This window comes from Nyctibius grandis, chromosome 7 (genome assembly GCF_013368605.1).
Source record: "Nyctibius grandis isolate bNycGra1 chromosome 7, bNycGra1.pri, whole genome shotgun sequence".
In the NCBI taxonomy this organism is placed as follows: domain Eukaryota; kingdom Metazoa; phylum Chordata; class Aves; order Nyctibiiformes; family Nyctibiidae; genus Nyctibius; species Nyctibius grandis.
The window spans coordinates 54296693-54320861 of NC_090664.1; the positions used below are offsets into that span (position 1 = coordinate 54296693).

Genomic DNA, 24169 nt, shown 5'->3' on the forward strand with positions numbered 1-24169 from the left:
TGCTGCATGCTGCTACCTTCCTATGCGTGACACACTTAGCCTTCAGCGTTTGTTTCTTAAGATCGGAAAAATGTCTCCTCTCAGCTGTGTACAGCTTGGTGGATGGCCACAAACACCACCTCAGAGAGGGCTGGGGGCACCCCTTTGCTCTGACCCCTCCACAGAGCAACTTTCTAACCGCCCAAGATGGGGTGTCGCAGTATTCCCAAGTGGTCAATGGGCAACAGCGCATGGAGAGTGTGCCTCTGCTCTCGGGTCTTCATGCTCTGAACCTTCTCCTCTAGAATGAGGCCCGTGCATTTTATCTTCAACTGCAGGACTCATCCTTTCCTTTTAAAATACAGTTGCTGCTGCTGCCACCTACCTTTTATGCTGCAGTGGATGCTAGGAATATCCCATACATGGAGCCTGGGAAGGAGCCCAGGACTTCCTCCCCAGCCTGATGGTGTATAAACCCCAGCTCTAACCCATGAGGTTAATCTGTTATGTGGGCAGGAGGCATTATTTGCTGTTTGTGAGAAACAGTTTTCTGGCATGGTGGAGGAAAGGTTTCAAAACCCATCGAGCCGGAGAGATCACTTGTTGCTCTTGCCTGGTTGTGAGGGCTTTCATACAGCAGATCCCGGCATCTGCCCCGCAGAGCATATGGTCATATCAGCCAGGGAACATTTCATGTAACAGGAGAGGAAGAAATGTAGTCAGGAAGTGTGCAGCCCCTTAGCAAGAGGGATCTGAACCTGACTCTCACCCTTCTCAACCGCTCCACACAGTGGTTCTTGTAAAACAGAAGCAGACGTAGAGATGAAATGCCATCCCCAAATGTCTGTCCCAAGCAAACCTCTGCATATGTTCAGAAGTGTTCTAGGAACAGCACAAACCCCTCACGACACGTGCAGTCTGTGGGTCCTGACCAGGTTTATCTGTCAGGCAGTCCCCAAATCAGCAGTCAGAATATGGGCGCAATGGGAGAACACTTAAGCAAACTAAATGCGGCTTCTCGGTGTGTAGAATCACTGAGAGGGACACAGGATAGCTCTAGCCCTCCTTTTTCACCTGCTTTTCCACAGCAAGCAGCAGACTTGCAATTAATCTTGGGTGAGGAGGAGCTGCAGCCAACGCAGGTCTGCCAAGCCCAGGTGCTCTCATGCAAAGGTTTCAACATCACAAGCTTGTGTCTACGTGCTGAAATCCCACCCAAGTCCATTACCAGCTCCAGCCTTCTGCTGTGAAGCAGCACGCATTTTCTGAGTAATTGGTTTCTTTTCTTTACACCGAGACAGCATCATTCCTTTACAGTTTGCAAACTAAGTATAGGAATGATTTCACCCACCATTGATACGCAGCCATCTCGATGGGAGAGAAAGCCTGACAGACGTCTCAGAACACACAACAGCTTTACGCTGCAGTTTAGGACAGGAAGCAAGAAAGGATATTATATCAAACAGAAGGCATGGGAGAATTTCAGGTTAGACGGAGCATACTTAGTCACAGAAGAATTGGGTCGGCGCTCTGGGACCTCTGTTCACTTCCTGCAGGAGCCCTAACGTAGCCCAAAATAGTAGCAGTTAGGTAAAAGCCAAATTATCTTCCCCTTTTTCTCCCCACAGCAAATACTAATGCTTACATCATTAAAGGAGAAGCATAAAGAGAACAGCCTGGGGCTGTGATTTGCAAAGTTCTTGGTCTGCGGATGAACCATCAGCTTTTATAGCTCACTGTTACCCACTTGTGCCATCAACCTTTTCACTGAAGATACCATCAGGATGATATAGTCCATCATACCCCCCGCAACACGCATACCAGTCAGTTAAGAAGAATCAGACCACACACCGATACGTTTTATGTGTGGCATGGTTTTCACCTTGCCAAGTGGCACATACACCAGCACGGCGTGGGACAGCATGCACCAAAGAGTGTTTCCTAATGGCAGTTTGGACACTGCTTTGGAAAAGAAGAGAGAGTTTGGAGCTATGGGTACAAAGTATGCCATGCCTGTTGCCCTCAGGGACAGGGAATAGCCCCAGAGAATTTCTCCATATGGAGCCACTACAACCACTGTCTGCAACACACCAGTTTTACCAGTGCCCTCCACTGCACACACTCTCTACCAGGTTTTCACTCCTTTCCAGAAACGTGGCGAAGGCTGTCAGCCGGCATTCGGGGGAGAACACATGAAACTACATGCAGAGCCACACGCCTCCATCTGTTCTTCTGCCAGGCTTTGTAAATGTTTTCAAGAGCAACTTGAGGCATCAGAAACTGGGGGCAGATCCTTAGCACGCCCATCAGTAGGGAGCTGTTGACATCAATGGAAACAGGCTTTACACACATGACGATCCCTATATTGTTCAGGAACACCCTAGAACTGAAATCCCCGTAGTGGGGATTCCTGGGGCATCAAACACGTTTAGAAAAGAGAAGCCGCTTGGAAGGAGTTTTCAGCAGTAATTGGTGCTTGCTTAACTGATTCCCATTGAAACCAGGAGGTTTCAAAGGAGCTGCTTGTCACTTAGTGCCTTATAGTACTTGAACCTGAACTCCTGGGGTCCTGTGCCTGGTTCCCAAGGTAAACACACGTGCTTTACTTCAGAAAGGGATCTGCAGCACAAGAATTCATTACACACATCCCCGATGGGCAGGAGCCAAAACATTGCAAATGTGCCAAGTTACCAGAATGTTATTAAAAGCTGTAAGAGTTAGAGGGAAGGTGCAGAGAAAGGCAACCTCCTTCCCAAAGCCAGGTGGCTTAGGATAGACTTACGCCGCTTCCCAAATGGATGAGGCAAGCTGGAGTCAGAGGTTCCTTCCAGCAACAGCTCGGTCCCCCTGGATATCTCTCCGTAAGCTGCACAAATATTCTGGGGAGGGGGAAAGAGAGAAAAAAAGAGCGAAACCTATTCGGTTACATCAAGATCACAACCGGCCCTAGTAAAATCATTTATGGAGTGAGGGAACCCGGAGCGGTTTGGGCTGGAGCCATCTGCTGTTATTTGGTATATACAGAATTGGTTTCTATGGATTTTATTAATAGGTCACGCGATTGTATACGAGGATGTGAGATCTGAATCTCTCAGGAGGGGTCCCTGGTTGGGGTTTCTATTGCATTTATAGGCAATGGCTCAAACTTTCTTGCCGCAGCAAGTCCTTAAAAACTCGGGGGGAATGGATCTGGGTTTAGGATTCTGCCCATTTTTTTCTCTCCCCCCACCAAAATCTTGAACTGACTTTGTTCCTGTTTCTCTCCACAACACTTTTACTAAATGGGGAAACAGGGAAATAATCAGAAAAATAGTCTTACCTACTTTTTCCATTGTCTACGTGAGTTTTCTCTCTTTCCCACTAGTCTGAATGATATCTGGTACAAAACTCATGTCCCACTTCCATCCGTCTTTCAGGCACAAGACTCGCATTGGCCCTTTGCTCAGGGGTGAATTTTGCCTCCAAGCCATCCAAAGAGTCAAGTCAAAAGGGACTTGGACACACACAGGAGGCTTGGGACAGGTGGGCGTGGATCGGAGCAGCCCAGAGGCTGCTCTACCTCCCATGGGGAGCTGCCCAAGGAGCCCTGAGCTCTTCTGGAGGGCAAGCTGTGACAACGGGGCAGAGCCTGGGAACAGCTGAGAGCGTCCCCCAACTATGCCTCCTTTTTGCTTCAGTTCCCCCCAAAAGAGGCAAAACCAAACCCAGTTATCAAAGAACAATCCCTTCACCCCATTTTCACATCCCGGCTGTGTGGAGAAAGCCGGGTGCTGCAGAAAGCTATGCTGGGGCAAGGTTTCACCAGCTTCTCCAACGCCTCAACTCATGAAGCCCCATCTCCTGGAGTCAGGAGGTTTCAACACTGTTTTTCATCATCTCCTGGTTTTTCAAGTTAACCCTAAGCGGGACAGTTTGGTCCCAGCCCCTGTTTCAGAAGGTCCCAGAAACCCTCAGCTGGAGCACAGGGGGTCAACTTCCATCCCTCCTGAAAGCAACGGCGGGGGCTCCCGTGGGCTCCAACCGGGGCTGATGAGAGCTGCGGGGCCGGGGGAGCCTCACCGGGACGCAGCGGGGCTGCGGGCCGGGCTGCGGGTCCCCCCCGGGTGGGAGCTGCCCCGCAGGCCGGGCCGGGCCGGGCCGCACTCCCTTCCCCCCCGCCGCGGGGACGCCCCCTAGCGGCGCGGTGCGGTGCGGTGCGGCACTCCCCGCTCGTACCGCTCCCTCGTTCGGTCGGTCGGTCGGTCGCTCGGTCGGTGGCGGCGGGGCCGGCCGCCCCCCCTCCCCCCCGCCGCCCCATTGGCTGAGGCGGCGCCGCGCGTCACCGCTTCCTCCCGCTTTTGTGCACCGCCCCGCGCCGCCCCGCGCCCCGCTGCTGCTGCCGCGCTGAGCCGAGCCCAGCGGTGCGGTGCCGAGCCGTGCAGAGTCGTACCGAGCCGAGCCAGGCGTTGGGACCGCGGTGCTCCGAGTCGCCGGGCATGGCCCTCCGCGCGTAGCTGGACCGGTAAGTGTCTCCCCCGCCCCCGGGGACGGGGCGCTCCGCGGGCAATAGGTCCCCGCACCCGCGAGGGTTTGTTTCGCTCTTTTAATTTTTTTTATTGTTTTTTTTTTTTTCGCCGCGGTGACCGGGAGTTCGGTAGCAGGGTCTGGCTGCGGCGGCTTTTCCCCTTTCCTCCCGCTTCTAGTCTCGCCGGTGAGAGCGGGTCCCGCCGGGCTGGGTGTGGGGAGCCGTGGGGAGCTCCCCAGGAGGGGAGCGTGGGGGGCCGTGTGCGTGGGTGCGGGACACCGGGAGGACCTGCCTCCCCTTTGGGGATTCACCTGCCCCGGCACAGCCCTCGCCTGGTGTTAGCGCGCTCGGTTTCGGCTCCGTGACTGTTTTTCCCAGGTTATTGCCTGGGGCCGTGAGTCATGGAAGCCTGTCCCCGCTGCAGCTGTCTGACGGGGGATTAGACCCTAATACAGCCGGTCCCGTTATCGGGACGCATTAAACTCTGGAGCCAGCGGGTATGTTGCTGGCAGCAGTTGCGTCCCGCTTCGGTGGAAAGCGTCGTGTCCGTGGCAGGGAGCTGTGGGAATGCCCGGCCGGCCCTCACCCTCCAGCCTTGCTGTGAGCAAAGTCCTCTCTGCACAGAGTCTGTCACAGCGGTGAGGATGGGGTGAGCCGTGGGGAGGAAGGCTCTGCGGCGGGCACGGACCCCCGTGGGCGAGAGAAGCCGGGACCCACGCAGCATGACTGACCACGCCGGCCGGCGGAGCTGGGACGCTGGATTTCCACCTGGACGGAGCGAGCGGTTGTTGTAGGGAGCTGTGCCACGAGCCGGGCCGATGCTCCGGGAGGGTTTGTTCTGCCGACACCAAACCTCAGCCCTCGGTGGCTGGGCAGAGGAGTGGAGCGGAGGTGGGAGCCGTGTGCCAGCGCGGGTGGGTGTGCGCCGGCAGGCTGGCCGGGTCGTGCACGGCGGCCAAGCGCGTCGCTCGGTGGCCCCGACACAGCTTGGAGAGCAGTTTTCCCTTCGGCTGCTGCTTTTATCCTCCTCTTCAATTCCTGTCTTGTCATCTGGTGGTTTTTGGATGCAGACCTGCTCCTCGTTCGGTGCAGGGTCCACAGGCGTTGCCAGTGTGCAGATCGAAAATCTGGGGCTCACTTGGGATTTGGAGGCTTGGGATTTGTGTGGAATTTGAGTGATCCCAGGGATTTCCAGGGTCAAGCTCTTTTGCTTCTTCGGTGAGTGTGAGCGGTTTGGGGGAATTTCCTTCTGTGGTGCCTTGTGAATTTATTTCCAGCCCGGCACGTGCAGTTTGATGTAGCTCCATGTAGGAGTCATGCCCAGAGCGCAGCTCTTAGAAGCTGTTCCTCAGGCGTGTGGGAGATCACTGTGTTTGAGGATCTCCCTGTGACTACCTACCTGTGTCTGTGATGCCTGCGTCTGGCGATCCAGTTTCCAGAACCTCTAATTTGACATTAGTTATAACTGGGGGTTCGGGGTTTCCCAGGGCTCCTGCAGATTCGGGGCATACCTCCACAGCTGGGCACAGCCTTTGCCCTAGGAAGGTTTCGCAGCTTGTAAAAGCTCCTCTGTTGGAGGCAGGACGCGAGGCTGGATGGGCTGCCAGCCTGGTGGGATGTGGATTTAAAGGCTCTTTTATACCTTCCTCTCTAAATGGGTTTTGCTACTGCAGTTTTTTCCGTGGGTCTTAAATCTCCATCAGAAACCCACAGCTCTGCCCTGTCGACGTCTGCTGGTGAGCGATGCGTTTCTTTTTTTGGAGGCCGTTAGAGCCCATGAGGGAGATGGGTTCATGCAAAGAGATGTAGTCTGGATTTTCATCCAGAATGGAGAGACTGCATCATGAGGAGCTGACGATTACGGCAGCCGGAGGAGCGTAGTCCCTTCCGAAATGTTGGTGATGCTTCGTGGCGTTAGCGTGCAGCTTGGACTTGATGAGTTTTCTGAATTTTCCCATCGGGAAGATGCCGGTGAGGATCACACGGTGTGTCTGATTCCCCAGCAGAGCAGTGGAATGGAGCGTGCTGCTGTGGCACAGGAGGTGATGTGCTTCCAGCCTGGCCCTCCCCAGCTGGACGTGGGGACCAGTGTGGAAGCTGGCAGGATCTTCTGTACTGGTTGATGTGGCCCTGCCGTTGGAGACCTGCTGGTGGAGGCTAGAGGGAAGTGAGTCAGGGTTTGCTGTTAGAAGGGATATCTTTTATTAGACTGCTCGGTGAACGCGGACTGGCTTTGGATCGTACGAGCCTGTCTACACACAGAAGCAGCAAACCTCAGCTGAGTTAGGAGGGAGCGATTGCTCTGAGCTTACCTTGGCTCTCCAAGCTGAGGAGATCATCTGAAAGAAAAGGGGAAAAAAAAAGAATAAAGATATTGAACTACATTTCAGCCTGTACGGTTCATCTGGTCAAAGGAAACACGTTTTCTCTCTGTACAAATCTCTGGACTCTTTTAGACACGTGTCCCACATGCCAGCCTGCCTCGGGAGGTGGCCGAGCCTTTTGCCCCTGGGCTCCCGTGGCGAGGAGGCTGCTGGGCTCCGTCACTTCCACTCCCTTCTCTGCACATAGTACAGGCCAAGCGCGATGTGCACAGAAATGTGCAGAACGTCAGCTGTGCAGCAGGGAGACGGAAAATGCGTTATGGAGCCGTAAGAAGAGGAATATGGAATTCAACTTTTTTTTTTTTTTTTTTTGTTTCCTCAGACATTTTTCAGAAAAGCTATAAATGGCTCAGTGATTCGGAACCTGGCAGGTTCACTCTCAGTCCCCAGACTTTATTTAATTTCCTATTTAAGCTCCACAAGGGGAAATGGGTGACCAGGCATTTTCAGTGAGTCCCTCTGGGGAGCAGTTCCCTGTCCCCCCATGCGGCCGTATGTGCTGGGTCGGGACCACCTTTCTTCCTGGCACCTTTTCTGCCTTTGCTGAATGCGATGTGAGATGCAGAGATGGTGAATGTCATCTCAGTTGTGCCTGAAGCACGCTGTCTCGGTGGGCTTGGCTGGTACTCCGTGCAGCGTGAGCCTTTGTCTGATGTGGTGAAGGCTGCGATGAGCATGAGATGGACGAGTGCTTTTCTGCCTGTGAAGGCGTGGGTGAGCGTGGGTGAGTGTGGGTATGTGGGTATTTTTGTTTGTTTTCTGTCTGTCCCTGCAGTTCTGATCTGGTCTGGCCAAGTAATCTTCCCATTAGTCACTAAAATGGCACCGATGTCCAACTGAATCAGTCTGTCCTAGCTCATCTGTGATGATGCAAGAAAGAAAAAGCAAAGATCTTCTTTAAAACAGATGCTCTTCAAAGCCTCTGGGAAGCTATTCCTTGTTAAAAATTGATTACACAGGAAGGGAGAGCGAGAGAACACTGTATGGGGCTAGTGGAGAGTTTTGGGGCTGCAGGCTGGGGGTAGGTGGCTCCCTGCTTTGTTTCAGCGCTGGAGCTGTTGCTCCAGGAGCTTTCCCTGGAGTCCCAGGGCTTGGAGCCAAGATGCAGCACCAGCATGGCCCGTGATGGGGACCCGTGGATGAGTTTGGCCCAAAGCTGGCTCACCCAGAGCCACAGTGGTTGTGGTGGAGAGGTTCAGCGAGCTGAGGGTGTGTGGGTTCACGGTGAAGTCCTGCAGCTGCTTGCAGCTCTTCCCTCTGCTTCCCCATCTCTGCGACCTGGGGTGAGGACACGCTATTGCATGTCATTGCTGTGTCTGGTCTCAGGTGCCAGCTTCTGTTCCCAGAGCGCTTGGGACATCTGCAAAAGCTTACCCAGAGGGTTTGACCTGGATTTTCTGAGGCTTTTAGAAGTCAAGGGTGAAAGGTATAGCTGTACCCCCCTACAAGAAGGGGATTCACCTCCCAAATGCATTCTGCAAACACTTTTTCCTACCCTGGAAGATCCTAAGATAAATGTTAATGGAGACCAAGGGACTCTGAATTTAAAGAGAATCCGTAGTATCACAGAATCAATCAGGTTGGAAGAGACCTCTGGGATCATCGAGTCCAACCATTGCCCTGACACCACCATGTCAACTAGACCATGGCACTAAGTGCCATGTCCAGTCTTTTTTTAAACACATCCAGAGATGGTGACTCCACCACCTCCCTGGGCAGCCCCTTCCAATGTCTAATAACCCTTTCGTAGTAGGCGGGAGCCTGTCCTGCTCTCCTGAGTTAAAACCCAGGTTAGCCACCATTTTATGCAGAACTAATTGTCACTTCCGTGAAAGCTCCCCTAATTTTATACTCTCCACTCTGCAAGATGATCTGGGGCAGACCAGGGAGAACAAGCTACAACAGCAATGAAACCCAGGGTGGAGCTGAGCCAGGGTTTGGCTCGGCACCATAGAAGCTGCATGGGACAAAGTCCGGTTGGCAACGCGTGCTCTGTGCCATGCCCCGCAGCACGGGCCAGATCCTGGAAGGAGCCGGCCAAGCTACTGCGTGGGCTGCTGCGTAAACAGCACGTGTGTGGGTCAGCTCCTCGGAGGGGGTGGGAGGATGGGTTGAGTGTTCAGGTAGTGATTAAACACCAAATTACTTGAAAAAATAGCCCTAGGTGGGTGGATTAGAGGTGCTCTGCAAACCTACTGTGTCCAGGAGCTTGTGTGCTAAATAACAAGAAGTCATCTGATCGGTAGCTAGATGATCTGGAGGGAAAAGGACTCCATACAATTGCTTTGGAAAAAAAAATTGTGGGACAAGAAGTCTTCGCAAGGGAGATAGGAAGGTCTTAAATCCAACACTACTGAAAGGTGTTTGTGGCCTCTGCAATGCTTTGAGTGCTCCTACACTACTAGGACTGTCCTGGAGCAGTTGGGTTTGTCTTGTCCACGTGAAGGTGTTTCTTGCACAGTGGCTTCCAAGTGCGCACAAATCCCCAAGGGACCGTTGAAAATTTTGCACGTAACAGTTGTTAGCCCGAACATCGTGTGCCAAAACGAACCTTGTATTGTGCTATGAGACCAGTTGCTGCTGGTCTTGAGGCAGAGGTTGGGAGGAAGACTTTGGGGTCTCGGAGATCTGTCCTTGTATGTGGAAGTCCATCATGATGAGGACAGTGGATTATTTGGATTGCTTAGTGCTTTTGCTCTACAACCTCTTTGGGTTTTTGTGGTTGAGCAGAGGTCAGATCATTGTAGTCTAGTTGTAAACTGGAAATAGTGCAGCACCTTTCATGGTAAGAATCATATCATAGAATCACAGGATGGTTTGGGTTGGAAGGAACCTTAAAGATCATCTAGTTCCAACCCCCCTGCCACAGGCAGGGACACCTTCCACTAGACCAGGTTGCTCAGAGTCTCGTCCAACCTGGCCTTAAACACTGCCTGGGAAGGGGCATCCACAGCTTCTCTGGGCAACCTGTGCCAGTGTCTCACCACTCTCACAGGAAAGAATTTCTTCCTAATACCTAATCTAAGTCTCCCCTCTTTAAGTTTAAAACCGTTCCCCCTCATCCTGCCACTACTTGCCCTTGTAAAAAGTCCCTCTCCAGTTTTCCTGTAGCCCCTTCAGGTACTGGAAGGCTGGTAGAAGGTCTCCCTAGAGCCTTCTCTTCTCCAGGCTGAACAGCCCCAACTCTCTCAGCCTGTCTTCATAGCAGAGGTGCTCCAGCCCTCTGATCATCATCATGGCCCTCCTCTGGACTCGCGAAGAGCCTAAAAAAAAATCTGCCAGAGTTTTAATCTCTTCATGGTGTGCTGTTTGCACCTTCTGCTCTGCAAGGTGGCATCAGTGATGCTCTGTCCCGAGGCATGAGGAGCATGCAGAAGGGTTGTGGACACAGAGTGGTGAGCACGTGTCTCCATAACGGGGAAGTCTCGCCTCTGATCTGGATTAAAGGGTTGGGGCATCAGCTGCGTGGGGCAACCTGAGTGCTGTGATAAGGAAGGCTTGGTAGGGGAAAATGGCTTGGGGAGAAAGTGTAGGGTGAGGTATGTTACAGCTGGCGGTGAAGGTGAACTGAAGGAAAGGTGTGTGTGCGTGCACAGAAACCCTGTTTTAAATACCCTCTTCCTTTCAGCCTTTCACCTCTTCCTCTCTGCCACCACCTGGGGAGTACCCGGGGGGAGGACTGTCCCTTTTTTGCATGCTGGGTCAGTGCAGTGTCATCTCATAGGGCGGCTGATAGTGTTATCTATAACTGGGCGATGCTGATGGGTTGATAATTCAGCTTGATATCTGCAGCAGAAGTAATGTGGTTGTTGTGGAAGTGGGTGGCTGGAAGGAGGTGTGTGGGCTGGGGCACCCCAGGAGCATGTGAGTGATGAATAACCGGTACTTAGAGATCAGAGATCTCGCTTGCTTCTGTTAAGGTTGGTCGATGCATTGGTGTAGTGTGGAGCTGTGGACCAGGGCTTGTTTTGCTGAACTGATGAAGCATCCTTTGGTAAAGATACCAGGCTGGGCCAAGCTCCTGGAAAGCTCTCCTTGCTGATGCAAGGTGCCCACACTGCAGCCTGAAGGCCTTCTGTTTGCCTTTCAGCACAAAAATCACAGAATCACAGAATCAACCAGGTTGGAAGAGACCTCTGGGATCATCAAGTCCAACCGTTGCCCTGACACCACCCTGTCAACTAGACCATGGCACTAAGTGCCATGTCCAGTCTTTTCTTAAACACATCCAGAGATGGTGACTCCACCACCTCCCTGGGCAGCCCCTTCCAATGTCTAATGACTCTTGCTGAGAAGAAACTCTTCCTAATGTCCAACCTGAACCTCCCCTGGTGAAGCTTGAGGCTGTGTCCTCTTGTCCTATCACTAGTTGCCTGGGAGAAGAGGCCGACTCCCACTCCACTACAACCTCCCTTCAGGTAGTTGTAGACTGCAATAAGGTCACCTCTGAGCCTCCTCTTCTCCAGGCTAAACAACCCCAGCTCCCTCAGCCGTTCCTCGTAGGTCAGACCCTCCAGACCCTTCACCAGCTTGTTCGCCCTCCTCTGGACTCGCTCCAACACCTCAACATCTTTCTTGAAGTGCGGGGCCCAGAACTGGACACAGGATTCAAGGTGCGGCCTCACCAGTGCCGAGTACAGTGGGACGAGCACTTCCCTAGACCGGCTGGCTACACTATTCCTAATAGAGGCCAGGATGCCATTGGCCTTCTTGGCCACCTGGGCACAGCCCTGATCCCTGTGCTGCAATCCTTCTGCTGGCTTCCTGCTTGTAGAGCGGCTCTGGGGAAACCTGAGCGCCCGGTTAATAAACCGGTGGAATGCGTTTGCTGCTCCTTGGTCTTAGTCCCTCGGTGCCAGTGCTAACAAGTAGCAAGTGTCATTAGAGAAATATGCACAATATTTCAGTTATTTCCCTTTGGATGCTGCTGGTGGCAAGTCAAAGAGATCAACAGAGACTGTGTTGAGCTGTGCTTAGCTTATTGCATCATTGGTTTTATTGAAAGGTTCAAGGTCCGGTGGTGTTGCTGCCTGGGATAAACCCAGCAGCAGGATGCATTCGAGCTGCTCCCACGCTGTACCATGTTTGCCAGAGGGAAAAGGGTGGGGAAAGGTGCCGTTCTAGTGCTCTCGCCATGTATTCCTTCTAAACGGTGGCCGCAGGGGGCCCATTGCAGTGCCTTGGAAGAATCATGATGGGGCAAGTCCTGTCATGCTCCTTTCTTGAGTTTTCACTGGAAAACTCTGCACTTGGCTCCTGTTAACTCCCAGTAGCTGCTCCTCTGATGGTGGCAGCCAGGGGAAGCCCTGCTGACGTCTCCTGTTGCAGCCTTCTGGGTGTTGAAGCTGGGAGGAGACCATCAGGGCTGCCTGGATGTGGCACCATGCAGCCCGATGCTCTCTCCTGCTCCCTCTCCTCGGCTCACCCTGGCTTTGCTGGCTGGGAGGATCTCCTTCACCGGTGGCCTGGGCTGATGCCCGCTTGCTCCCCCTCTTGTGATACAGTCACTTTTGGCTGTGCTGCCCGGGGAATACAAAGTGCTCTTGGATGCTGACTTGAGTCAAGGGTGGCTCTGACAAAAGGACAGCTATGGTGTTTTCTGTGTACCCTGATGATGGTCTCTGTCTGAAGACTGCCTTGGCTTTACCTCGCTTGGCTGAAATCTCTTGAGCGTGAAGGATTTGAGGAACGATGCCCGCTCTTACCTATTTCTGTGTGGGGTGAGGATGCTTGCTGGGGCTCTCCATGATGCTCTCCCCAAGGTGCTGCAGTGTTAGAGAAGTGCATGACGTGTGTCACTGTGTTACGTGGCTGATGGCTCAAGAAAAAGAGAGAAAGTGTTTAATCATTGCAGTATTTCAGCAACTTCACCTACTGCATTACCGGTGTGACTAACGTCTGGTGCATGCTCCGTCGGCTTCAAGACGGGGCTGTAAGGGGTGAGGATGCATTTTCTGTTCTCAGTTTGTGTTATAGGCAGCGAGGCCAAACAATCAGCTTGTGGACCCAGCACAAAAGGCGCTGAAGATTGTCGCTGTCTTCATCTCTGGAGGGAAAGCTGGGGATGAGCTAGTTCAAGTCTTGGTCTGTGTCCAGGAAATCCTGTGCAGGAGAACTTCCCTTTTAGGAAGCTGGTTGGGCTGTCCCAGGGAGGTGGTGTGGCACGCTGTGCTTTCATCCCGGACCACCACAGAGTCACAAAGCTGTTGGGGACTTGGACGAGATGGAGCAAGGCTTCCAGTACCCGGTTCATCGTTACATGGGAAGCCGCTTCATAGCATGCGTTGCCAGAGAGGTGCAGTTTGGTGTCTCACCTCTGCGGGATCTTCTCGGGCAGTGGTGGCTGTGTGTTTGCTGTGGGAGTCGCCAAGAGGTGATGAAGGTGGGAGGTGGTTGTGGAAGAACATTGGATGTGTTGGAAAGGGTCTCCCCTTGCTGCAGGGGGAACCTCCCACCTCCCTGACCTGTCTTGGGCTGGATTTCCAAAACCTCAACCCTGGGTTTTGGCAGATGGGTGCTATGGGCAGGTATGGTTGAAGGGCCCAAGGCTACATCACTGAACACCACCGTCCTTGTGGCCACGTTCAGGAGTGTCATCAAGGAATTGGAGTGGTGCTGCTGTAGTAGCCTCCCTCACTGAGAGGTTGGTAGGGAAATTGTATATAAAACACACGTTTTGAAAGCCTGCTTTTCCCTTTGCAGTACTTGGATAAATTGCAGGTACGTTTATTGCATGAGTCTTGAGGTGGCCGTAGCCACAGCAGCGTTCTGCTTAATGCTTTTGGTTATTAACTTGCGGTCCTTGAGAAATGAGAAGAGCACGCGATTTGGTCAGGGACTGGTGAAAGCTTAAGTATGTCTGTAATGTAGCTGTGTGCATGTGTGCATCGAGTCGTGTATGTGCTGTGCAGTCACTGCAGACCCCTGGCTGGAGAAGAGGAGGCTCAGAGGTGACCTTATTGCAGTCTACAACTACCTGAAGGGAGGTTGTAGTGGAGTGGGAGTCGGCCTCTTCTCCCAGGCAACTAGCGATAGGACAAGAGGACACAGGCTCAAGCTTCGCCAGGGGAGGTTCAGGTTGGACATTAGGAAGAATTTCTTTACAGAAAGGGTCATTCGACATTGGAAGGGGCTGCCCAGGGAGGTGGTGGAGTCACCATCTCTGGATGTGTTTAAGAAAAGACTGGACATGGCACTTAGTGCCATGGTCTAGTTGACATGGTGGTGTCAGGGCAATGGTTGGACTCGATGATCCCAGAGGTCTCTTCCAACCTGGTTGATTCTGTGATTGTGTGATTCTGTGTGGTGGATGAAACTTCCTGCAATTCTTAGGACAAGCCTGCTTGCCCCAGTGTCGGCTTTTGGGCTGGCAGGCAGCGGGTTTCCGATCTGCCTCAGCTTGTGGGAAGAGCGTGGGTAAGGGACTTGCCGCCTTCTCTCTGCCTCTTTCTCTCTCCCCCCTCCAGTCACTGCCCGTAGCGGGCACCTCTGCCTGCTCTCAGAGCACGGGCAGGGGGGTGGGTGCTGAGAAACACCCCTGCAGGGACCGGGACTGTGGGGATCCCGGCTGCTGAGTGCTTTGCTAAATGCTTTTATAGCACATGCTTTGTGCTGTGTCTTATAAAGCCTCCTGCGAGGTAAACTTGCCGCTAGGCTCTATTTTGGGGCCATCTCTGACGTAATCTGTCAAGAAATGGTCTGCTCTTTGACTTACTGCTGAGAGGCTGGTTGGGGACGGTGGACCAGTTGCTTACCTGGTATTACCAAAGCAACGAGTTGTTGCTTTCCATGACTCATGAAAATGCACCGTAGGCTCTCTTAAGAATGGCTGAGATCATTTTTTGGCTGGGTTTGAGCATCTGGTTTCCTTAGCAAATAGCAGTGGGGGTGGAAGGAGGGGGATTTCCAAACTCGTTTCTTTGTATGTGTGAGCTGGATTTTTGAGCTCGCCTAATAAAATGCTTCATTTGAAAAAGGGGGGGAAAAAAAGACCTGTAACTTCCACATCTGTTTGTTTTTTGTAGCATGTCTCATTTAGTTGTGTTTTGCTGTAAAAGAGGAAAGGTACTAATAACATCAGAGCTGCATGCTGTATTTTTCCTCTTAAATAAGCAAGCATAGAAACCTTATGGGTGGTATTTTTTCTTTTAAAGCAAATCCTTTTGGGGAGGGAGAAGGAGGTGCAGAGAAAATTCTGCAAACAAAACCATAATTGCATCGATTTTTTTTTTTGTTGTTGTTTGATAATTTTTACTCAAATAGAGGATGATTCTATAGCGATGCAGCAAGGCAGAGTATTAGCAAGAGGTGGTTTAGTGTTTGGTCAACCTGTTGTGTTTTTTGTTTTTTGGTTTTTTTAACTTAAAAAAATATATTTATTTATTTGTAGAGCCTTGATTCACTTTCTGGTTTTGTCTGGACAGTCTAAACGGAGCAGCACTCACATCCCTGAGAAACAAGCGCTGCAAGATGAGCGTGAACGGGAGGATCAGAGCTGCGATAGCTGTGGGATAACTTCGGCTAGCAGGAGGTCCCCAAGTGTTTTGCAACCTCTGCAACCAGATTGTAGCAGCCTCTGTAGTATCTTTTCCAAGCCTAGCCACCATTCACAGACACCAGAGAGAAGGGAGGGGAAATCTTCGTTAGGCAGAAGGTGTAGAAGGTTTGAATAGGGAGATCTGCGGAGCGGTGGGTTTAATGTGCCCGTGCTTTGCCAGCTGTGGAAGGAGCGAGGGTTGGGTGGGTTAAACGCTGTGTGCAGCAATGTTAGCTGAGTTTAGGAATTTAGACATGGACCGACCCCTCGTGCTGTGCGTGTTCTCTGCCAGTGCTCGGCCGTGGTTAATTCCGCAGCCGGGGCAGGCAGAAGCGTGTCCCGGTGTGCTGCGGGAATGGGTTAGAGCTGCCCGAGGGCTGCAGCGGGGCAGCAGCTCTGCCCTGGGAACAGCAGGAACACAGAAGCGTAACGGCCCGGCCCTTGGCCAGGGGTAAACGGGAACAATGTGACTGAGCAGGTTTGTGCTCACTTCCTTGTAATCTCGAAGCTGAGATAATACAGAAACCCAGGAACGTTTGCCAGCGAGAACGGCGAGGCTTCCTTTTTCTGCCCCTGTGCGTGTCCTGCAAGGCAGGAGCAGCTGGCTTGCTGTCGTCCTTGGCTGCATGGCTGATGGAAAGCAAATCCTTCTTGCTTGAGGAACGGCACAGCTGAGCCTAAGTCGGGGTGACGGCCACTACCCCCTGGGCTTGGCTCTGGGGTTGCTGCCTGTGCAAGCAACCAGCACCCAAAGCTGCTCTGGGTGCCACGATTTCTCAGGTCCTTCCTGTTCTCCTCCTCCTCTGAATTGCTCTGAATCTTAGCTAGTTACTTAGCTTTGGGCTGAGAGGGTAAAGACACTGGTTTAATCAGAAGTGTAGCGTTTACCCCCTTTTTCCGTGGATATAATGTATTCAATGCACAGCACAACACACCTCAGATCCAAGTCTTCTCAATCTTAATAGTTTTCTTCCATGCAAAAAGGAAAAAAAAAAAAAAAAAAAAAAAGGAAATAAATGTGACCTGCAGTCTTCTCCTCTTCGTGGTGCTTGTGGATGTTTGAATGCGGGGCCAAAGTTTACTACTCTTTACGTGGTGGCTAGCTGCAGCCCACGTGCCTGCAGTGCCATCGTGGCCAGCACAGTGGGCTGAAGCACTGCCCCAGAGCTCAGCAGCAGCATGGGATGAGCTCCCTAAGAGCCAACAAAGGCTTTTTCAGAAGGTCAAGTCCTTGTTTGCAGACTAGTGATTCCCATAAGGTATTTCTGCTGAGCAAGACCCACCAGCAGCTGTAAATCCAGCAGTTTTGGTGAGCAGAGGATGCCAGCAGATGAGCTGGCATAGCTGATGTCCAGGGCTTTACCCTGCTTGATGCTGGATAAAATAAGTGGAAGCAAACTTTGGAAAGCTGTTCTGCTGTATTTTATTTTGTTTTATTTTATTTTATTTTATTTTATTTTTTAAACTGCTGTGCCTTCATATTGTCCCCCAATGCATAATGCTCTTTTTACTGGGACGGTCAACATCAGGATACCTCAAAGGGGCTGCCTAGTTTCTGGGCAGGTGTATCTGTAACTTACAGATGGAGATGTTGGAAACCCCCCCAAAATTAAGTCATTCCCCACCCAGTCTAAGGTTCCCAGTGTGTAGTATTGGAGAAAAAGAATCCTGGATCACATCCTTTCCAACACAAAATAAATAATTAAGTTTAAAATAGTGATTTTTTTTTTTTTAAAATATTTTTTTTCTGCTTCTTTTTGTTTGATCATTTCAAACTTCATGACTTACACTTCTGTCTTCAACTTTTGGCATCTACAAGTACTTCTTTTTAACAAAAAAAAGGAAGTGTGGATTCTGATGTAATCATGTGACTCCGGGAACCGGGCGCGTATGAAAAACGCTGCATCCTATGAGAATTGGCAATGCTCAGGGTCATCCCGTGGTCCAGCAGCTGAACTAGAAAGCGAAGCAAAATCTTCTTCTCCCGACTCCTTTTCCAGCGTTGGTTCCCCATCCCTTGGTGTCTGTCTTGTTGCAAGAGATCTAGATTGCGTAGCTTTTAGGGTTTTCTATGGTGTGTGGGGTTTTTTTTTATAATTCATATGGTAAAAGATTTTTTTCCTTACATTGCGAAATTTGCAGATCTGTGATCCTGAGGCTCTCAGTTGCTCTTTGGATTACGTGTGAGGATGGTCTCTTGTAGCAACCTTGCGTATTGGTGCGTGCTTTGCTTGGACACGCTTTGGAGATGCTGGATTAGTGCAGCTGCTGGACCTTTCTCTGCGTGACTGCACTTCTTTTGCATTTTAAAACTAAGAGAGGGTCTTGCTCCTGCTCCCCCAAACCCTTTGGTTCCTTGCATTTCCCTTTCTGGGACGGTTGGTGGTTTTTGAGCTGTTTTCTGACAAGTCCTGCAGGAGGTTGATGGAGGGGATGCTTCTGTCTGTTCTCTTGCCAACCTGCTTTCTGCCAAAAAGTAAATTGAGTGCCTCTCCACATTGGACAGGATGAGGCTTGAGTGCTCAGAGAAGCACAAGTACTCTGATAATACAGAAACAAAGTTCCTGTGCTGCTTGTGGCTGCTGGGACAGGAATTAGGGGACTTGCTCAGGTGCCTCGGAGCTCACTGAAGCCAAATGCCAGGCAAATGCAAGTCCTCCTTTGCTTAGCTCTCCTTGGGTAAGTCCCGTTAGCGTGAGTGAAACAACAGCCGGAAAACAAAATGCCTTCAGAGGGCAATGCTCTCCCAACATAAGCAGGCAAGCAAAGCCAGCATGTTTCTTTACAACGTGGGAGATATTTATCCTGTGACTAAGCATAAAAGTTAAGAGATGGAAAAGGTCCTATTAGATCATCTCGTTCACCTCCCTGCTGGCGTGCAGTTTTTCTCCCTGGTGTATATTTATTAATAGGCTGTTGGGCAGACAGGAGTAGTTTACTCAGGGTACTATGGAAGAGTAGCAGCCAGCCTGTGCAGGTGAGGGACTCTGCACGCATGTGACTCGGCTTGCACGTGCACAAGTTGCTTGCAGCAATAGTATTTTCTAGTAAAAGGGCCAAAAGCTCTAGACTCGACATTCTTTGCATGTTTGGAGCCTTCCCGTTGACTTGCTGGGACTCAGTTTGTGCAGGCGTCAGCTCGTCTTTTTTTAACGTTCTAGGAATAAGCTAATTTTACTTTATATTTATGATGGAGTAGGTGGTTTGAAAACTAGTAATAATACAGGGGAAAAAAAATTAGAAGCCTTTTGGTAAGGAGAGGTCAGCCAGCTAGACATCTGCACAGCTGGCCTGGGCTCCGTTGGCCATGATCTATGACAGTGGTGTGCGAAGGCTCCCAGAGGAGATGTCAGAAAGGTGCAGGTGGAAATGCTATTGCTATGACAAACAGATCGGTGCTGCAGCTTCAGGCCTGAGCTTGGGGACCATCAACACTGCTTCATTTGTTACTCCTCAGTAACCATAGCACTGCCTCATGCACGTGTATTTTTTTTTTTCATTTCGCACTCACCAATTTCATTTGCAGCTCAGAGCACTTAGCGTCTCCCAGATTGCTGAGTGTTGAGTATAATGGGATGGATTCTGTCCTTAACTGATTCAAGGAAGGACTAGAGCATGTGCTCAACACAGGTAGGGAACGAGAGGAGACGTTTCATACCCAGGCACGTGCTGAACTGCCTTCTCATGTTGAGACTGTGTTGGCTTTTGCATTTCGGATCACTCTGCTGGCTTCAAAGGGGTCTCCTGGTCAACACCAGTGTGAGCTCAGTATTTAGGATTAGACACCAGGACCGTTCTGTGGTGCAGGTGAGCAACCAAGCCTGCTCTGCCAACGGTGAGGTGTTTTTGCTGGTGGTAGCACAGTGTTAGGCCCCTGGGGCTGTGCTGCGGCCTGATGATCTGTTTTCTGACACTATGGTGCATTTTGTGCAGTTTTCTGGAGGTGTTATGGGACATCTCTTGACTAAGCGACTGCGCTGTTGAATCAGGAGAAGCTATCCCCTAAATCCATGGAGGGTAGGGGCTGGGTGTTTCGCGGTACAGACTGTGTCCCTGGCACCGTTGGTCTTTCTCTTGGCATGTTCTGTGGAAGTGACAGTATCGCAGATGACGTTTTCCAGGAAAACTTCCAACACTTGTAAATGAGCTCTGAGATGGGCTTCGCCTCCCTTCCCTCTACCACACATCTTCTAGGGAGGAGGGAGTTGGAGCAGGGCATAGTGCATGCAGGGAGAAAATCTGCCTTATTATTATTTAATTGAGAGAGAACTTGGTCTGAAGATGTAAAAAGCAATTGCAAACACTGTCTGGACACCGCCTCTCCTCATCAATTAGCAGCATTAAATGCTCAGCAGGGAGGATTAATTAGAAAACTGAAATCTTTCCATCATGACAGCCTTCTGGTTTCCATTGAAATGCAGCTGAAGAACTGGAAAGGCTGCTGTATTTTGTTTTGATATGCAGGCATATGTTTCTTTCCATCCTGGAAATTAATTCTGTCTGTCTGTAACGAGGGCGTGGGAATCGATATTGGGATGAACTGTATTTCTCCAGAGCTTTCTTCTAAAAGTAGTTGACTGTTTCCCCACTGTGCCTAATAAGTGACTTGATTTTGGAGGAGCTCAGCAACTGCTGCTCTGATGGTCTTCCAGTTCAGAGGTGTCGTGTGGCTGCCTTGGCAGTTCAGGGTTTGTCTACGGTCTCTAGAGGGTGATGGTCTTCTCTCTTCCCGAAGGTTTTCAGGTCAGACTTCCTCTGAGATGGCCGAGAAGGCCCACAGCCTTCTGCTGCCTGCGACTTTCCATTGCACCGCAACTGGCTGGACGCCATAGGGAAGGAAATTACTCATCGCTCTGCCTCCGTTGCAGACTGCTCTTGGCCTCGGTGAGCTGTCATGCTCAGCCTTACACTCTGCAATGCCCTAAGCTGGATTTAGAGGCAGGATCTGCCTTTTCCTCAGTTTCCTCGTCTTTTCTTCCCTCCACCAAGCCTGGGGAGTGAAGGAGAGCCAGCACAGCAGCTGCAACCTCCTGCCGTGCACTGGGGAGCAGGTCACCATTATATGATGGCTGTGGGTGGCACAGGTTGGGCAACTCGAGGTTGCTTCTCCTTCTCTGGAAGAAGATGCCACGTGTGTGCTGCAACAAGCAACAGCCTGTGTGCGGGCTCTGCAGAGCCACCAACCATGTGAAAATTGGGTGGCAAAGGGCTGGCAGGAGAGGTAGGGCAGACCCAGGAGGCCCTGAGGGCTTTGAGCTTTGACCAATACATGTGTTCTACAGACCTGTTAGGTTGTGTGAGCGTGTGGCCATGTGCGGCCCAGTCTGGTTCCTTCACTCTTAATGGCTCATTTTCTATCGTGTGTAGTCACACGCGAAGGCGAGCGTACTTGAGTTCATGTGATACTACAAGTCAAGAGTTCAAGGAGAACAAAACCTCTGTGAAAGCTGACCCATGTGTTTCTGTTTCATAACCCTATCACCACCCCACTAATGGCACGCACAAGCCAGCAGCTTGTGGAGACAGCAGTGTCCTGGGGCTATGCAGAAACATGGTCCTTTTGCCCAAAAACACAAGATGCCTTTTAATCTTCACTTGCCGCTAAGTGCTCACTGAGCTCGCCTTCTTCCCCCTGGTCTAATCTCAATCCAGAATTGCCTGGCAGAAGTGGCGTGAGCAAGAAAAGGACCTTGCAAATTCTGTGGTGCCTCCTGGGGGCTCATCCTCAGGTCCTGGTCTCCCCATGTGCTGTGGAGCTCACGCTTCTTGCCTGCAAGGAAGGAGGAAAACAACCAAGTAGCTGCTGAGAGAGCAGAAGGCAGTCAATTAGTCCTCAGTCCTTGGCTTCACAGTCGATTGGAAAGTCGTCTTATGATCAATGAAATCTAGACAGGCTGCAGGGGCGAGGCTGTGGCTCATTAAAGAGGAAGCTGTGCGGTGGGATGGCTGTGAGAGGGACTATCGATCGCAGCCGTTTGAGGGTAAATGGTGGTATAGAAAGGCTGGTAGGACAACTCATAGGAGATACAGGCATTATCTATCCTGTGTGCTGTCAGCAGGATGTTGCAAGTGAGCTAAAGTGGGTCAGCCAGAAGGTGGGATGAGCGTGGAAGATGGCACAGTGGCTTAAAAGCCCTGATACTTCCATGAGGTTTTGCTCCCCACTTAGGGGATGGGATGGACCTCCCTTCTTCCCAGTCCAGAGCCTGGTCACTTAGTGTTAACCTCCCCGTTAGAGCATGTTGGACCAGTCATAAAGCTTGTAATGCTTTTGATACTTTTAGAGGTCAAAGCTACAGAGAGAGGGTTGGTTCCTGCCTACCGTTATCCTGGGGGAGAACTGGGTGTCCCAGTCTGTGGTGCAGATGCCAGCTCTCGGGCCAGGTTCTCCGTTGCACGATGTGGGCTTTGCAGCTCTTTGGCATAAAGCTTCGTGCACGGAGACTCTTCATTTGTGATGCTGGATAGCAGATAGGTCCTGCAGAGATGCTTTTCTCCCAATTGCTTTTGCCAGGAAAGATTTTGCTCTGAGACAAACGCTCTTCTGAGGGCATGTTTCATCTGAAGGTTTTAGTATCTATTCCTCTGTTTTGGTTTCTGCTGCTGCTTCTTTTTTCCAGGGACATACAAGAAAGAGGCCTGAAGCCTCACTTTTCCAGATACACTTTCTTGTTTTAATTCCGCTCCCCTCAAAGTCTTCAGTCATTTGAGGAGAAAGACCAAAAAAAAGCCCATGAAAACCTACAGGAGGAAGAAATTATAACACTCTTCTGCATTGGCTTTTATCTTATACGTAGAGATACACCTTCCCCTTTGCTGTGTTCACCTAGGGGGGTATGTTCATTGAAATCAGAGGGTTTCTGTTGGTGTAACTTGCATGAGAGTTTCTCTCTGCTTTATAAGTGCACAGCTAGCTATCTGAGGACAAGATTTTGCCCTATAAAAGGGGAAATGATGCAGGACAGTGCTCTCCTCTAGCTGCAGACCTTCGTCCTCAGCGAGCAGGGATACATGTTTAAATAATTCTGGCTCGGCTGGCTTTGGGGGAGATGAATGTGCTGGGTTGCAGGACTTCAGACTTTGTCACTTCAGTGCCTGATTTACAGGTTTGCCTTTAGGCACAGTGGGACTGAGGTGGGCTTCAGGGTGTAATCGGGGTGTCTGCAAATTGGTTCAGCTGTACCAGTTGCTGGAGGAAGCAGTTCCTCTGTAACCAGATCGAGTTCAGCAGAGATGCAGTTCTGAGCTGTGCAGACCTTGATGCAAGTAAAAAACCCAAACAGGTGGGGACCACGTGTGTTCTCTGGAAATTTGCTTTCCTTGAGTTGTCTGTTATATATATAAAAAAATACATTAACTCTGACCTGATAGGGCCGAGTTGTCTGTTTTTTGCTGATGGAAGAGCCCTTTCTAATCCTTTTCATTTGCTTCCTTGTTTTATGGGTTTTCAGAAGTTTGAGATCTGTATGCAAAATCAAAGTTGTTTTATATGCCAGTATAAATTACCGAATATTCCACTGAATTTGGGAAAAGGATTATTACTGTAAAGCAAGAAAAAAAAAAAGTAACTGAAAAAAAAAACTTCTTGGAGCATGCTGTCTGCAACATTTCATTTACAAAGTCATTTGAGAAGAGGAAGGGTTGAGAGGGGAGAGGTTTTAAGATCTCAATGACTGTTTTAAAGGCCTGTCCTGGAAATTAACAGCAGGAGTCATGCAGGTTTTAAAGCTCTTATTCTATGTACATGTTGTGCTGGAATCAACGGGATGGCTCAGGAGATTTTTCTTTAGAAGCAGCTGTTGAATACAGCTGCGTTGGCTGGGTCACTGACTAAAGGTATCCTCCATCGTGCATGACGGCTCTTCAGCACAGAGCTCTTCTTCCAGCAACATATGCTGTGAAAAAGATTCTTAAGCAGTTTTGGGGTGCTGCACCCAAAAACGGGGAGAGGAAACCTGAAACCTCAACTGATGAGTATTCATATAGAATTGCTTGTTGGGTTTCACGTGTTGTAGTTCCCAGAGGACTGACTTGCTCCTTACATGAGCTCTGCTGGTGCATGTGTGTCATTTCTTGCGTAGCAGCCTGATCAGTGTGTGCTCAGGAAAGGGGTTTTTTCCTCCTCATCTTGGCTCATGCAGTTTGTCCCTTGAGCCCACGTGGGAGATACGCCTGCAAACCTGGCCTGGTTACGTGCATGTTCGTAAAAACTCCATCTCAGTTGCATGCTCATAAACATAGAATCATAGAATCATCTAGCTTGGAAAAGACCTTTAAGGTCATTGAGTCCAACCATAAATCTAACACTGCCAAGTCCGCCACTAAACCATGTCCCTAAGTGCCACATCTACATAGATGCATAGTCTTAAATGGCTACTGTTTGACTACCCCTGTGTGACGCATCCTTTGGATAACCTAAGTGGAAAATGCCACAACAGTAGGGTATTACGTGTCTGAAGTGTCACCAAAATTTAGCTGTTCTCTTGTGTAGGCCTGAAATATGGATCCCATTTCCAGGGCAGTTCTATGTGCACAAGGTCGAACGTTCTATAGTGTCTAGACAAAACTGTAAGGGTGAGGTTGAGATGATCCTTGTCTCTAAATTGGAGAGACATGGACTTAATGGATGGACCACTCGGTGGGTAAGGAATTGGCTGGATGGTCGCACTCGAAGAATTGCAGTCAACGGCTCGATGTCCAAGTGGAGAGCAGTGATGAGTGGCATTCCTCAGGGGTCAGTATTGGGACTGGTGCTGTTAAACATCT

The 24169-nt window shown here is 50.6% G+C and overlaps 1 protein-coding gene across 2 annotated transcripts in view; it reads left to right on the forward strand.

Annotated features, from left to right (window-relative positions):
* Nucleotides 1-4371: 4371 nt before the first annotated feature.
* LOC137665547 (mitogen-activated protein kinase kinase kinase 3-like) overlaps nt 4372-24169 on the forward strand; it is a 91268-nt gene continuing 71470 nt past the window's right edge. For both annotated transcript variants that reach the window (XM_068404697.1, XM_068404698.1), the window contains exon 1: nt 4372-4480. The gene's annotated coding sequence lies outside the window, so the exon portion shown is untranslated. The remainder of the gene's footprint in view (nt 4481-24169) is intronic.